Here is a 14,156-nt window from a genome sequence, read left to right as displayed (position 1 = left end):
AAATCGCTAACAGGTACATGAAACATCACCAATCATCAGGAAAATGTAAATCAAAACTACAATGAGAAATTACCTCATTATGATAAGAATGAGCTATTAGAATGAGTATTTTCAAAAAGATAAGAGACAACAAGTATTGGCAAGGGTATGGAGAAAAGGCAACCCTTGTGCACTGTTGATGGGAATGTAAAGTGGTACAGCCATTATGGAAAATAGTATGGAAGTTCTTCAGAAAATTAAAAGCTGCCATATGATCCAGCTATCCTACTTCTGGGTATATATTCGAAGGAAATAAAATCATGCTCTTAAATATATTTGCATTCCTATGTTCATTACAGCATTATTCACAATAGCCAAGATACAGAAACAACCTAAATATCTATCAACAGATGAATGAAGAAAATGTTACATACACACACACACACACACACTCTCTCTCTCTCTCTCTCTCACACACACACACACACGCACAATAGAATATTTACAATGGTGGTATGTATAATGTATATATTAATACAATATTTTTCAGCCATAAAAAAGAAGGATATCTTGCCATTTGGGACAACATGGATGAACCTGGAAGATATTATGCTAAGTGAAATAAGCCAGACATAAAAAGATAAATACTGTATTATCTCACTAATACGTAGAATCTAAAAAAGTTGAACTTAAAGAAGCAGAGAGTAGAATGGTGGTTGACAGGCCGGGCGCGGTGGCTCACACCTGTAATCCCAGCATTTTGGGAGCCCTAGGTGGGCAAATCACGAGGTCAGGAGTTTGAGACTAGCTTGGCCAACATGTGAAACCCCCATCTCTACTAAAAATACAAAAAATTAGCTGAGCGTGGTGGCGGACGCCTGTAATTTCAGCTATTTGGGAGTTTGAGGCAGGAGAATCACTTGAAGCTGGGAGGTGGAGGTTGCAGTGAGCTGAGATAGCACCACTGCACTCCAGTCCAGCCTGGGTGACAGTGCGAGACTTTGTCTCAAAAAAAAAAAAAAAAAAAAGGAATGGTGGTTGACAGAGGTTGGAGCATGGGAAAAATGGGGAGATGTTGGTCAAAGGGTATAAACTTTCAGTCATAAGATGAATAAGTTCTGGCAATCTAATGTATAGCATGGTGCCTATGGTTAATAACACTGTATTGTTTACTTGAAATTTGCCAAGAGAGCAGATCTTGTGTCCTTACTGCCACCGTCCCCCACCCCACACACAGTAATAACTAGAAGTATGTGTTAATTAATTTGATTGTGGTAATCATTATACAATGTATTTCAAATCATCACATTGTATACCTTGAATATATACAATTTATATTTGTCAATTATACATCAGTAAAGTTGGAAAAGGTAATAATGGTAAATCCTAATAGTAAATTGCCATCATGATTTGTGAATATCCTACTTTAATATTCCTCTAGAAGGGAAGACAGTAAAAATTTGAATATGTAGAAAAGGAAGTAAACATCATTGGTGCAACTAATTTCCTCAATAGACTGGAATGGAGACGTTGAAAGAAGTAACATACCTTGACAGCTTGTTTTAAGTATTTAGGTGCTTCCTATCTGCATTCATTACTCTGAAGAATTATATTACAAAACCAAAAAAAGGATGAAAGGCTTTAAAAGTGAATAATGTTACTTACTTCCAGCATTTAAAAATCTCATTTTCAACACTGCTATGCAAAACTTGTGGTTTAGTTTGGACTCTTTTTGAAATTATAAAGAAACCATTTGATTCTTTGTGTGTTTATTACTAATATATTTGGGTACATACAACATACAGGAAATATAGCAAAACCTAGTAATATCTGCTAATACACTTAATGTTATATTTCAAAAGAGTTAAATTTGTAAACTCAGATTGTCCTAATATGATGAATATCAGCAGACTAAGAATAATAATATATGAAGGTAGCTATGAACAGCACCGGCATAATCTTCACGGTATAAAAAAATCATATATGAATGTACAGGAGAATTAAAAGGAGTGAAAAGGAATACTCCATATGACAATATCCAGTATCAGCTTTTAAAATTTTGTGATTTTATTTATTTAGTTTTTTAATTTAGTAGGGTGGGTTTTTGTTTGTTTGTTTTTTTGTTTGTTTGTTTGTTTTTGAGACAGAGTCTCACTCTATCACCCAGGCTGGAGTGCAGTGGTATAATCGGCTCACTGCAACCTCCGCTTTCTGGGCTCAAGTGATCTTCCCACCTCTGCCTCCACCTCTGCCTCCCAAGTAGCTGGACTACAGGCACATACCACCATGCCTGGCTAATTTGTGTATTTTTTGCAGAGACAGGGCTTTGCCATGTTGCCTAGGCTGGTCTCAAACTCCTGAGCTCAAGGGATCCGCCTGCCTCAGCCTCCCAAAGTCCTGGGACTACAGAGCCACCGCGCTTGGCCTTAAATTTGGTGATTTTAAACGAGAGTATTGATTATGTAGATCTAGTCGTTACATCTATTCTTACATATGTCTATAGCTCAAACACTCTACTCAACACACATTTATTCCACCAGGGCCCTTAAGTGTTACTAGGCATCACGTATCTAACAGATCCAAACAGAGTTCAACATCTTCACTGTCATCCTTTCTACATTCCCTAATTAACAGCAGCATAAGCCAGAAACCCCTTTTAAGCCCCTTATTCTCCTTCATCAACTAACCAAATTTGTTCGACCTACCCCTAAATCTCTACCAAACCCCATCACCTTCTTTCCTGTTCCACTACAATCTCAGTACTTGCCTTGTTCACCTGGATATTGTAAAAGCTTCTTAACTAGCCTCCCTGCCTCTTGTTTTGTCACTTCTCTCCAATCTTCATCCAGTAGCCAAATAACCTTTCTAAAATGCAGCTCTCCCCATCTCCTCCTACGGGCTAACATTCAGCTCCCTTAGCATGGTATACAAAACGCAGCCTTCCTGATCTGCTGCCAGCTTACCTGGCCAGCAACTCATGCCAGTCTTCTCTGGGCATTTTATCAATACTGATACACTCAGCATCCAACTTCTCAGAAACACCACGTTGCCACAGGTCTCTGTGCCTTAGCACTTGGGAGTTTCCTGTTAGCCAACCCAACAAGCTCTTGCTTGTCATTCTAGCAGAATGGTATTAGAGTGGAATTGCCTGAGTCTGCAGACCAGCTCTGTCACCTTGGTGACAGAGAAACCTTGAACAAATTTCTTAAACCCCGAGTGTCTCAGTGTTATCATCTGTAAAATGGGACTATTAATAATAGTACCTGAATTGTGAGAATTAAATAAGATAATGCATGTAAACAATTTTGGACAGTGCCTACAACACACAGACAGCCCCCAGCAAGTATTATAACCTAGCACTTAGTCCTGTTGTGGCTGTTTGTCATTCAAATCCAGATGCCAGCTACTCTGGAAGCCTTAGCACAGGCCTCCCACCCATCCACCTTCTACCTCTATGTCCTTTCTCTATCTTGTGAACATTCTTCTTGGGGTCACTTTATTATTTGCTTACTTTCTAATTAATTTTTATGCTCTGAATAGGTTGGGTTTATTTTACTCTTTAAAAAGACACCTGCAATTGTATGTTTATCACAGTACTATTCACAATGGCAAAGTCATGGAACCAACCTAAGTGTCCATCAATGGTTGACTGTATAAAGAAAATGTAATATATTAATATATACACCATGGAATACTATGCAGCCATTAAAAAGAATGAAATCATGTCCTTTGCAGTAACACGGATGGAGCTGGAGGCCATTATCCTAAGCAAATTAATGCAGGAACAGAAAACTAAATACCACATGTTCTCACTTCTAAGTGGGAGCTAAACAACGGGTACACATGAACATAAAGATGAAAATAATGGACGCTGGGGACTCCAAAAGGGAAAAAGGTGGCAGGGAAACCAGGGCTGAAATATTACCTGTTGAGTACAATGTTCAATATTTGGGGGATGGATATACTAGAAGCCCAGGTAACAAACATGCACATATACCCTCTGAATCTAAAACAAAAGTTTTTAAAAAGCCAACAAAACAAAGATGGCATGACAGCCCAGAGACCAATGCACTAAAAAATAATGAGAAAGTGATGCAGGCTGTTTAGGGAATGATGCTCTGCCTGGCACCAAGTCATCTTTGTCAGAGCATGTCACAGAAGTGCCCTGGGAAACTCATTTAAAATCTCACCCAGGTATCACGCTGAGAGGTGCTTGATGAGCCAGCCTGCCTTCTGGATGGGCTCAACCACTCTGGACTTCAGGGCAGGGAGGGCCACAATTCTTTGGAAGAACAAAAAAGTTTTACTTTTACATGCTTCCTCACCTCATTTTTTAAGTGCAGACTCAAAGATTCTTTTTTCAGTCAGTCCTCAAACTTCAGCTGAAGCAATTGTTTCAGGAACCCCAAAATCCACCTGGAGGGATTTATTTTTGACTTTTCACAAAATAGTTGTAAGGTCCAAATACAACGGATTCATTTTTCTTCATCTTCTGGAATGTTTCTGATGTTTCACTAGTGTTTATGGAATGAGTGGGACTCTGTGGGAGATAGCAGAAAGCAGTGTGATTTTTCCACACTGCCCCTGCAAATCTAGTCTCTAGTCTCATAGTTCCCACCTTTTAAAACTTTCAGGAAGATATCATGGCTTTATTTTTTTAACTTAGTAACAACAACTTTAATCTTAGACAATGACAACAAAATAAAAGGAATAAAGAAAATGGGAAGAAAGCAAAATCCCAAACCAAAACAAAAAATTCTAGTCTAGCCAACTCTCACCCATTAATGCTTCTGTCCTCCCACCACTCTGGCCCCCCTTAGACTTGGCAGTCTGCAGTGGAGGAGAAGGGTTGAGCCTCTCTTCCTTTTATTTCTACAATTTGAGATTTTCCAATGGTCTGGTGCAGAGGAGAGGGAGAAATGTTAAGGGAACAGAAACAAGTGTCAGTTGACAATAACCTGCTGCCTTTGGTTCCAGGGGGGTCCATGCTGGCCTGGCCTCCTGCAATGCCCTTCACAGGAGCAGTGCCTGCCTGGCTTCTATCCTAGGACCTGCCCTTCTGCTGGCATCCTGTCACCTCTCCAGATGGTCCTTGTCAGCAGGCTTCTGCTCTATCAGCCCTCCTGCCCTTCTGTGGAATTTTCCTGGCAAGTCCCACACCAGTCCTCATATTCCTCAGACCCAGGGATGCTCATCAAGCTCTCCAAGTGGTCCAAGACTCCACTCTTGCTTGGCTGGAAGGAGAAATACTCTCTTTCTCTCTCCCATTTATGGGTCAGCACTCCATGCTGCCTGCTTTCCCCAAAATGGTCCTCTTGACCAGTCTTGTTCATTTCCAAATTCAAGATATCTCTTATATTTCCTGGAGATGGATGATGGGCTAGTACTGGCCAATTAAGCTGTTCCACCAAGTCCTGGAATGTCCTGCAAAGAATATCCTGCTGGCATCTATTTTTTCCTTTTCTTTTTTTTAGATAGCGTCTTGCTCTGTCACCCAGGCTGGAGTACAGTGGCATGATCGTAGCTCACTGCAGCTTCTAACTCCTGGGCTGAAGCCATCCTCCTGTCTCAGCTTCCCAAAGCACTGGAATTACAGGCATGAACCACCACGCCCAGACATACCTCACTTTTGAACAGTATTTAGTTCTTTACTTTTGGAGCTTTGGATGAAACTGAAACCCAAGAGTCCCATTTTAACATCCCATCTTAGGGTGGCTTACTGAAAAATGTATTACCCTTTAGTTTAAATCCCGACCTAATCATGTGACCGCTTGTCCTTCATCGAGAGGTTCTTTCTGACAACTATTAAGTTCACAGGAGCAACAGGTAGCCAGGCCTGAGGGCCTGAGTATGACAAAGTTCAATCAGGCTGCACCATTCACTTATCAAACACAGGAGTTTGAAATTCCAGCTTGGGTTCAGTAACAACGTCAAAATAGTTACTGCCTGCTGTTCAAGGAAAATGTTTTTGGAATTTCAATTGTCTCATTAACTTTCTAAAATAAAATTTCTATATTTTGGTGCCATCATTCTCATTAAGGTCCAGCTGTCAGTTTGCAACATTTAAACTAGGGAATAATTACTCTGTGAACATTTAGATTGACTATGACAATATTGGGTGGGAAGCAAGTCAATTGCTTACTTCAAAGGTGATATATTAACCTTTTTAGATAATGAAGGTTATTATAATAGAGATATTAACTTTTATCATTTAGTTAAGAAGGTGTTAGTATCAACTTTCCTCATTGTAAAGTTAATTAATAAGTATTATACTAATTAATACATGTTATAGTCCTTAATACGTATTTATTCCCAGTTAAAGTATTAATATGCATTTGTAGGGAGATATGTTAGTACTTCTGTAAGATAAACCTTTTCCCAAAATAAATAAATGCATTATTCACTTATTTACTTATGACGGTGAGCTCATGGATTCCTATTTTACTCAAATGGTTACAATTCATGATTATCATTGTTTATTTTGATGCATGAATTTTCCCAGATTGGCCAAGTGGAATGAAGGAAGCCCCCACCAGCTGACTCCCGTGTTCTGACACACCTTCATAATTTTTTGAGCATTTCCTTGCTTTGGTTATGACAAAATATTGCAGGCCTTTCTTCCATTTTCCCTGTCACTGCCCTGGAGTTGGCTACTCCTCCAAAAAGCCCTGGTTTCTTTGAGTGTAGAATATCATTTAAATCTAAAAGCTGAATTCTAGGTGTGCTCATTGCTATAGGAGTGTCACTTCCTCTAGGCGCTCTCCATAGACAGAACTAGGATATACATAAATGTATCTACACACTTACACATACACATTCACACATATCTATATAGTCACATATATGTATCTGTGATGATTAATTGTATGCATCAACTTGGCTAGGCCATGGTACTCTTTTTCAAATGGTAGATGTTGCTGGCATTTTTAGATGAGATAAATATTAAAATCGGTGGCTCTGAGTAAAGAAGATTAATCTTCAGACTTCCATCATGTAGATGGAGCTCACCCAATAGGTTGAAGGCCTTCTCAGAAAAAGACAGATTCTCTGAGGAAGAGGAAATTCTCCTAGAGGACTGCATTCGGACTCAAGCTGTAACATCAAGCCTTTCCTGGGTCTCCAGCCTTCTGGCCTGCCTTGCAAATTTCAAACTTGCCAGCCCCCATAATTGCATGAACCAATTCCTCAAAATCTCTTTTATCACCTCTCCTTCACCCTCTCTTCTCTTTCCCTGTTTTCTCCCCATCTCCCCCAAATATTCATTGTCCTTCAAGGCTCAGCACAGGAATCACCTTTTCCTAAAAGTCTTCCTTAACTATTCACCCAAACTGCCAGAGAGTTTGCACCCACTGGGTACAAACCTCCAATGTGGACTGTAATCGCTAAGTTTGTTATCTCTCTTGACCACTAGATTACACACAATAGGTACAAGGACTGACTCTGGGCCTCTGCTGGAAAATCAGACAATGGATGGATGAAATGAATCCAAACGTGAGTGAAAGAACAGTTAAAGACCTTGACATTATGGATTGCCTTTATTCTAGGAAATTTCCACTAGGAATTCATGATCTATTTCCAGTACCATGGTGTAGGTCAAGTTATCTTGACACTCTTCTTGATCATATTCAACCCTTTATTCAACAAAATTTGTCAAAAACCTATTATGTCACGCAGTCTGCTAGGAGAATACAAAGATGAGCAAGACTCGGTCCCTGCTCTGCAGGAACAGTCTAGTGGACAGTTCAACATGTACTGGGTAAATGTGACACAATTCACTGTAGCTATTAGTCAGCAGAGAAAGAGCAAAGGGGTACATTATGCAAAAATTCCAGGGAGGTGGTTAATAACTTGAGGTGAGCTGAGAGAAGCAGGTGACGGCCCAGTATTGCAGGAGGGTAAAGTTTTAGCTAAGAAGTGGAAACAGATAAAAGTGAAGACATGAAAGGATCTTCTAAGCCATACTAAGGCACTTAAACTTCATCCTAAAGGCATGGAGGAAACACTGAAGGATTTAAACAGGGCAGGATATGGTCAGACTTGTGTTTTGAACGACCACCCAGATGCCTGGGCAAACGATGGACTTAATGAAGACCAAAAGGGATAAGAAGGCACCAGCCACAGGCCAGGTGAGCAATGCTGACTACCTAAACTGGCTCAGAGGCAAAATAACAAGACACAAATTTAGGAGATAAAAAACTGGCAGGACAGCCAGCCATGGTGGCTCACGCCTATAATCTCAGCGATTTGGGAGGTTGAGGTGGGACGGTTGCTGGAGCCTAGGACGCAGAGGTTGTAGTGAGCAGAGATGGTGCCACTGCACTCCAGTCTGGGCAACGGAGCAAGATCCTGTTTCAAACACAACAACAACAAACACCCAAACCAAACAACAACAAAAAACTGGTAGGATTTGATGGCTCACTAAATATGAAGGATGAATTTGTTATCTAGTGCTGCATAAAAGTTTTACCCCAAATGTAGTGGCTTAAAACACACATGTTTGGCCAGGCACAGTGCCTCACACCTATAATCCCAGCACTTGGAGAGGCTGAAGTGGTAGGATCACTTGAGGCCAGGAGTTTGAGATCAGCCTGGGCAATATGGTAGGACCCTGTCACTAACGAAAAAGAAAAAAAAATTAAATTAAAATACACACACACATACACACACACACATACACACACACACACACATACACATTATCTCATAGTTTCTATTGGTCAGGAATTCAGGTAAGTCCTCTGTTTAGGGTCTCCCAAGGCTGCAATTAAGGTGGTGTTCAGGGCTGTGGTCTCATCTGAAGAGCAACTGTGAAGGGATCTGCTTCCAAGCTCACTCAGGTTGTAGAAAAAATCCACTTTTTTTCAGCTATAAGACTGGATGCTTGTTTCTTTTTGTCAGCCAGAGGCTACACTCAGCTTTGCCACACGGGTTTCCTCTCATGTAGCCTCTCACATTAGCCAACAGAGAGAGAGACTCTAGCAAGACAGATGCTATAAAGATAATCACATACAACTCTTTATCTTTGCTGTATTCAACTGACCAAAAGAAAAGTTAAATAAATTTAGAAACTTGTTCATAGCTGAAAGAAAAAGTACAGGTACTTGTGTCCTTAACTGGTCTCCAGAGGGCAGCAGAGAGTTATTTATACTTGTCAATCTACAAAAAGTGTATACAACACTTCGTTTTATTTTCAACTTTCCTCTGTTCTTCCTTATGACTAAGCCTTAACAAACTGGGTGGCCAGGATTTGGAAGGCTGTCTGAGATCATGGATCAAAGTGATGCCAACAAGCCAAAGCAAAGATTCCAATAATGACTTTAATATAAACAATTTTTTCATAAGTCAACTAACCACAATTAAGCATATTTAACACATATTTATGAAAAACTGATGAACATGAAGAATTTAATCCTTCCATGGCTTTCTACTCCTAGAAGTATAAAGTGTATGGACAAAGAGTAATACTCATTATTTAGCTATAGTTTTGACCATGTGATATATATTAGAAAAAGACCAATGTCCCAGAAATTGTGGACGACACAAAGAACTATAAAAGCATGTGGTTTTTGTTTGTTTATTTGTTTTGACACAGGGTCTTGCTCTATCACCCAGGCTGAAGTGCAGTGGCATGATCACGGCTCACTGCAGCCTTAACTTCCTGAGCTCAAGTGATCCTCCCACCTCAGCCTTCCGAGTAGCTGGGACCACAGGCGCATGCCCCCATGCCCAGCTAATCTTTTTGTATGCTTTGTAGAGGCAGGGTCTCACTATGTTGCCCAGGCTAGTCTCAAACTCCTGAGCTCAAGCGATCTGCCTGCCTTGGCCCCTCACAGCGCTAGGATTATAGGCATGAGCCACCACGCCTGGCCAAAAGCATGTTTTTAAAAACCACAAAATTCTGACTTATTCTCTCATTATAAACAAGAATAATACTGGATAACATAGATTAAATGCATCTTTTTTTTTTTTCTTTTAGAGACAAGGTCATGCTATGTCACTCAGGCTGCAGTGTACTGGCACAATCATGGCTCACTCACATTAGACTCCTGGGTTCAAGCAGTCCTCCCACCTCAGCTTCCTCAGTAGCTAGGACTACAAGCGTGTACCACCATGCTGCCACAGGATCCTTGGGGTGTTGCTTTGCCAGCCAGAAACCTCTGTGGTCAGTGGCACTTTTGCCTGAGTTTTGCTCAGGCCTGCTAGGCTCATTCCACCTGCTTGACCTGGCAGGCTGCGCTCAGCTCATGCTACCAGCCTGGATCCCATGCCTGCCAAGGGCAAGCCAGGTGCACAGTGACAAGGGGTGCATGAGTGAGTGCAGGGTCCAGCCACTACACACAGCTAGGCATGCCAGCTGCAGGGGGATGGGCAGTTCCAGGTGCCAGCAAGGGCGCCAGCTCCCTGCAAGGCTGCAGCTGGACCAGGTATACCATAAGTGGCTTCCACTGCTGGCACTGGGGAACACAGTGGTGCCTGGAAGTCTGGAGACACCAGGAACTGCAGAGCCCCAAAGAGGGTGTCACAACACTGGCTCAGGGAGCTTCTAGGTCTGGGCTTCCCCAAGGGCTGCAGCTCTTCTCTCCTTCTTGTTGCCTGCTGTGTGGTGAGTGAGGGGTGTGTTTCAGCCCTGTTTGCCTTATAGCTTTTTCAGTCCCACCATTTGGTGGGTCCTGAGTTCTTGTCCCACATGCAGGAAGAATGAGATATGCAGACTATTGGAGGGTGAGTAATGCAAAGAGGTGCTTTATTCAGCAACAGTACAGCTCTCAGGAGATCTGAAGTGGGTAGCTCCTTTCTGCAAGCAGGTCATCTCGGCATCTGCTCAGCTCCCAGCTGAGAGGAGACCCACAGTGGGTAGCTCCTTTCTGCAGGCAGGTCAGCCTGGTATCTGTTCAGCTCTCAGCTGAGAGAAGACCCCACAGTGAATAACTCCTCTCTGCAGGCAGGTCATCCCGACCTCTGCCAGAGTCTGGCTGAGTCTAGGGTTTTTATAGGCTTCAGAGGGGAGGAAGTGCATGTTGACTGGTCAATGTGCAGCCACAGGTGGGCCTGAAAAAAGCACCATAAGTTCTCACTCCAGTCTGTGGAACTGGCAGCCTGGCCCCCAGGCTTCAGGCCGTCCCTGGCTTGAAGGTGGGGCTTCAGCAGTGACACATCCCTTTCCACTCAGGAGCCTGTCACTTCCTGCTGCTGTTCACGGTGCCCAGGCTGTTCATGCCAAGGGATACCTGCAGGCCTGTGCTGTGCCACCCTCAGTGCCCCCATGGCCTCCCTCCTGTGCTCGTTGGCACTCAAAGTCTGGAGGGCACCAAAGCAGCAGGGGCCTGGTGTGTCAGCACCATCCCAAGCACACACACACCTGGCCAGGTCATGACAGTGCCCAGGCTTGGCCACAACTTTGCTCCAAAATAAGAGTGGGTGCCAGGAATAAGGAAAGGCCAGGCAGCAGGAGCAGGCACTTCTGAGCCTGTGGAGGCAGGGGGGCTTCCTGGGCCCCCAAGAGCACAGGGATCCCTGGGTCTGCAGCCATGGCTGGGCAGCTGCAGCTGCCTCTAGGAGCATGGAGCTCCCCCATCACCAACTCAGAAGGTAGGCACCATTCCTGCTTGTTCTTGGCTCCTGCCGGCTTAGTAGAGTGTACAACCCTGGTCATGTCTCCCCTGCTGCATCCAGCATCTTTGCAGCAGCTGCTCCAGACAGGGCACTGCTGAAATGATTACATGGTTTATGGATGAAAAATGAAGTGACAAAAATATGTATTCTCAAGTGCACAACTGTTTACATAGAAAGCCTCAAAGAGTCTATAGAAAAATTATTAAAACAAACACAAGAATTTAGCAAGATGTTTGGTTACAAAATCAATATATATAAAACTGCTACAGATAATACTCATTTTCCCTCCTTCCCTCTTTCTCTTTCTTCCTTCTGTCTTCTTCCATTAAATATTAATTAGGCCAGCACTGTGGCTCATGGTTGTAATCTTAGCACTCTGGAATGCTAAGGCAGGAGGATTACTTGAGGACAGGAGTTCAAGACCAGCCCGGATAACATAGCAAGATCCCATGTCTACTATGTGTGTGTGTGTGTGTGTGTGTGTGTGTGTGTATATATATATATATATATTTTTTTTTTTTTTTTTAATTAACTGGGTGTGCTGGCACATGCCTGTAGTCCCAGCTACTCAGGACGCTGTGGCGAGAGGATCACTTGAGTCCAGTAGTTTAAGGCTACAGTGAGCTATGAGCACACCCTACATTCCAGCCTGGGAGACAGTGAGACCCCCGTCTCTAAAAAAAAAAAAAAAAAAGACCCCAAAATAAAAAGCAAAACAAAGAAAAAAAACCAAATTCAATGAGTCGGGAATTAGTAGAAGCACAGCAGGGATGGCTTATCTTTCCTCCATAAAAAGACTCTACATGGCTGGTAGCTCGAGTCATCTGGAGGCTTCTCCACTCATATTTTTGACTCCTAGGCTGGGGTGACTCAAAGGTGGGGCTGAGATGAGCCTGGAGACCTAGTAGTACCTACATGTAGATCTTCCATATGGCATGAGCTTTTGTCAGCATGGTAGCTGAATTCAGGGAAGGACAATCTAGAGGGCAAACATTCAGAGAAAATAAGGATGAACTTGCAAGACTTCTTTCGACCTTAACTTAAAAGTCAGGCAGCTTCACTTCCTCCACATTCTGTGCTTATCAGCAAGTCACTAAGGGCAGCCCTGATTCAAAGGAGGGGAATCAGATTCCACCTCTTGATGGCAGAGAAGCGACATAACGTTGCACAAAAGCAGGTAAGTGGGAGAGAGTGTCACAGGTGCCTCTGGAAACACAGTTTGGCACAGAGTCACAGAGATCATTAGCAGAGCAATATGTCCTGCGATGTTTTCAGCTGCAAGTAACTGAAAAGCCAACTAACAGTGGCTCGACACTGAGGGGTTGTTATCTCATGAATTTAAGAGGTCAGAGGCAGGGCAAGTCCAGGGTTACTTTCATGGCTCAATGACATTACCAAGGACCCCTCTGCTTCTCATCTTTCTACCTTGCTACCTCAGCACATCCAGAGTATCTCAATGTTTGGTTTTACAGTGCCGCGGCAATTCCAAGCATCAGAAGGAGACATAAAATATCAAGCAAAGAAACAGAAAAGGTCTTCCATGAGACCCTTTTTTTCCTTTCCAATTTTTGTTTTAGATTCAGAGGGTACATGTACAGGTTTATTACATGGGTAAATTGCATGTCACAGGGGTTTGGTGTAAGATTATTCCATCACCCAGGTAATAAGCATAGTACTCAATAGGTAGTTTTTTGATCCTCACCCTCCTCCCAACCTCCACCCTCCACTCTCTAGTAGGCCCCCGTGTCTACTGTTCCCTTCGTGTCCATATGTTCTCAATGTTTAGCTCCCACTTACAAGTAAGAACACGCAATATTTGGTTTTCTGTTCCTGTATTAATTTGCTTAGTATAGTGGCCTCCAGCTCCCTCCATGTTACTGCAAAGGATGTGATTTTATTCTTTTTTATGGCTATGTAATATTTCATGGTGTATATGTACCACATTTTTTTTTATCCAGTCCACCGTTGATGGGCATCTAGGTTGATTTCATGTCCTTGCTATTGTGAACAGTGCTGCAATGAACACACACATGCATGTGTCTTTATGGTAGAATGATGTATCTTTCTTTGGATATATACCCAGCAAAGGGATTGCTTGGTCAAATGGTAGTTCTGTTTCAATTTCTTTCAGAAATCTCCAAGCTGCTTTCCACAGTGGCTGAACTAATTTACATTCCCATCAGCAGTGTATAAGCAAGTGTTCCATTGTCTCTGCAACCTCACCAGCATCTGTTATTTTTTTGACTTTTTAATAATAACTATTCTGACCAGTGGGAGGTGATATCTTCAGGAGTCCCTTTTACCTAGAAAGAACAACCTCCCCCAAAATCTCACAGCCAACTCACCTTCAGGTCTCATTGGTTAGGGACCTGACTTTGCCTATGTCTGTGCTATAGCTAAAAAGGGAGCTGGAAGAGGAAGAATCTAGCATTTTGGTTTCTATAGTTGGAAGCACCCCTGTCAGTAAAAAGCAGTGGGGAGAATGTGCAGTGGAGAGAATGACATTTGAGCAGGCGGCAGCACTGTCTGCCACAGGTACAGGTGACCATTCATGCATTTAGCAA

At 42.5% G+C, this 14,156-nt stretch overlaps 1 protein-coding gene across 1 annotated transcript in view; it reads right to left on the bottom strand.

Annotated features, from left to right (window-relative positions):
* Positions 1 to 14,156, bottom strand: part of C11H10orf67 (chromosome 11 C10orf67 homolog) — a 140,447-nt gene that overhangs the window by 101,430 nt on the left and 24,861 nt on the right. The gene's annotated exons all lie outside the window — the stretch shown is intronic.

This window comes from Papio anubis, chromosome 11, assembly GCF_008728515.1.
Source record: "Papio anubis isolate 15944 chromosome 11, Panubis1.0, whole genome shotgun sequence".
Taxonomy (NCBI): Eukaryota; Metazoa; Chordata; class Mammalia; order Primates; family Cercopithecidae; genus Papio; species Papio anubis.
Note: the sequence above shows the minus strand (reverse complement) of the source record. Positions and strands in the feature narration are given on the sequence as shown.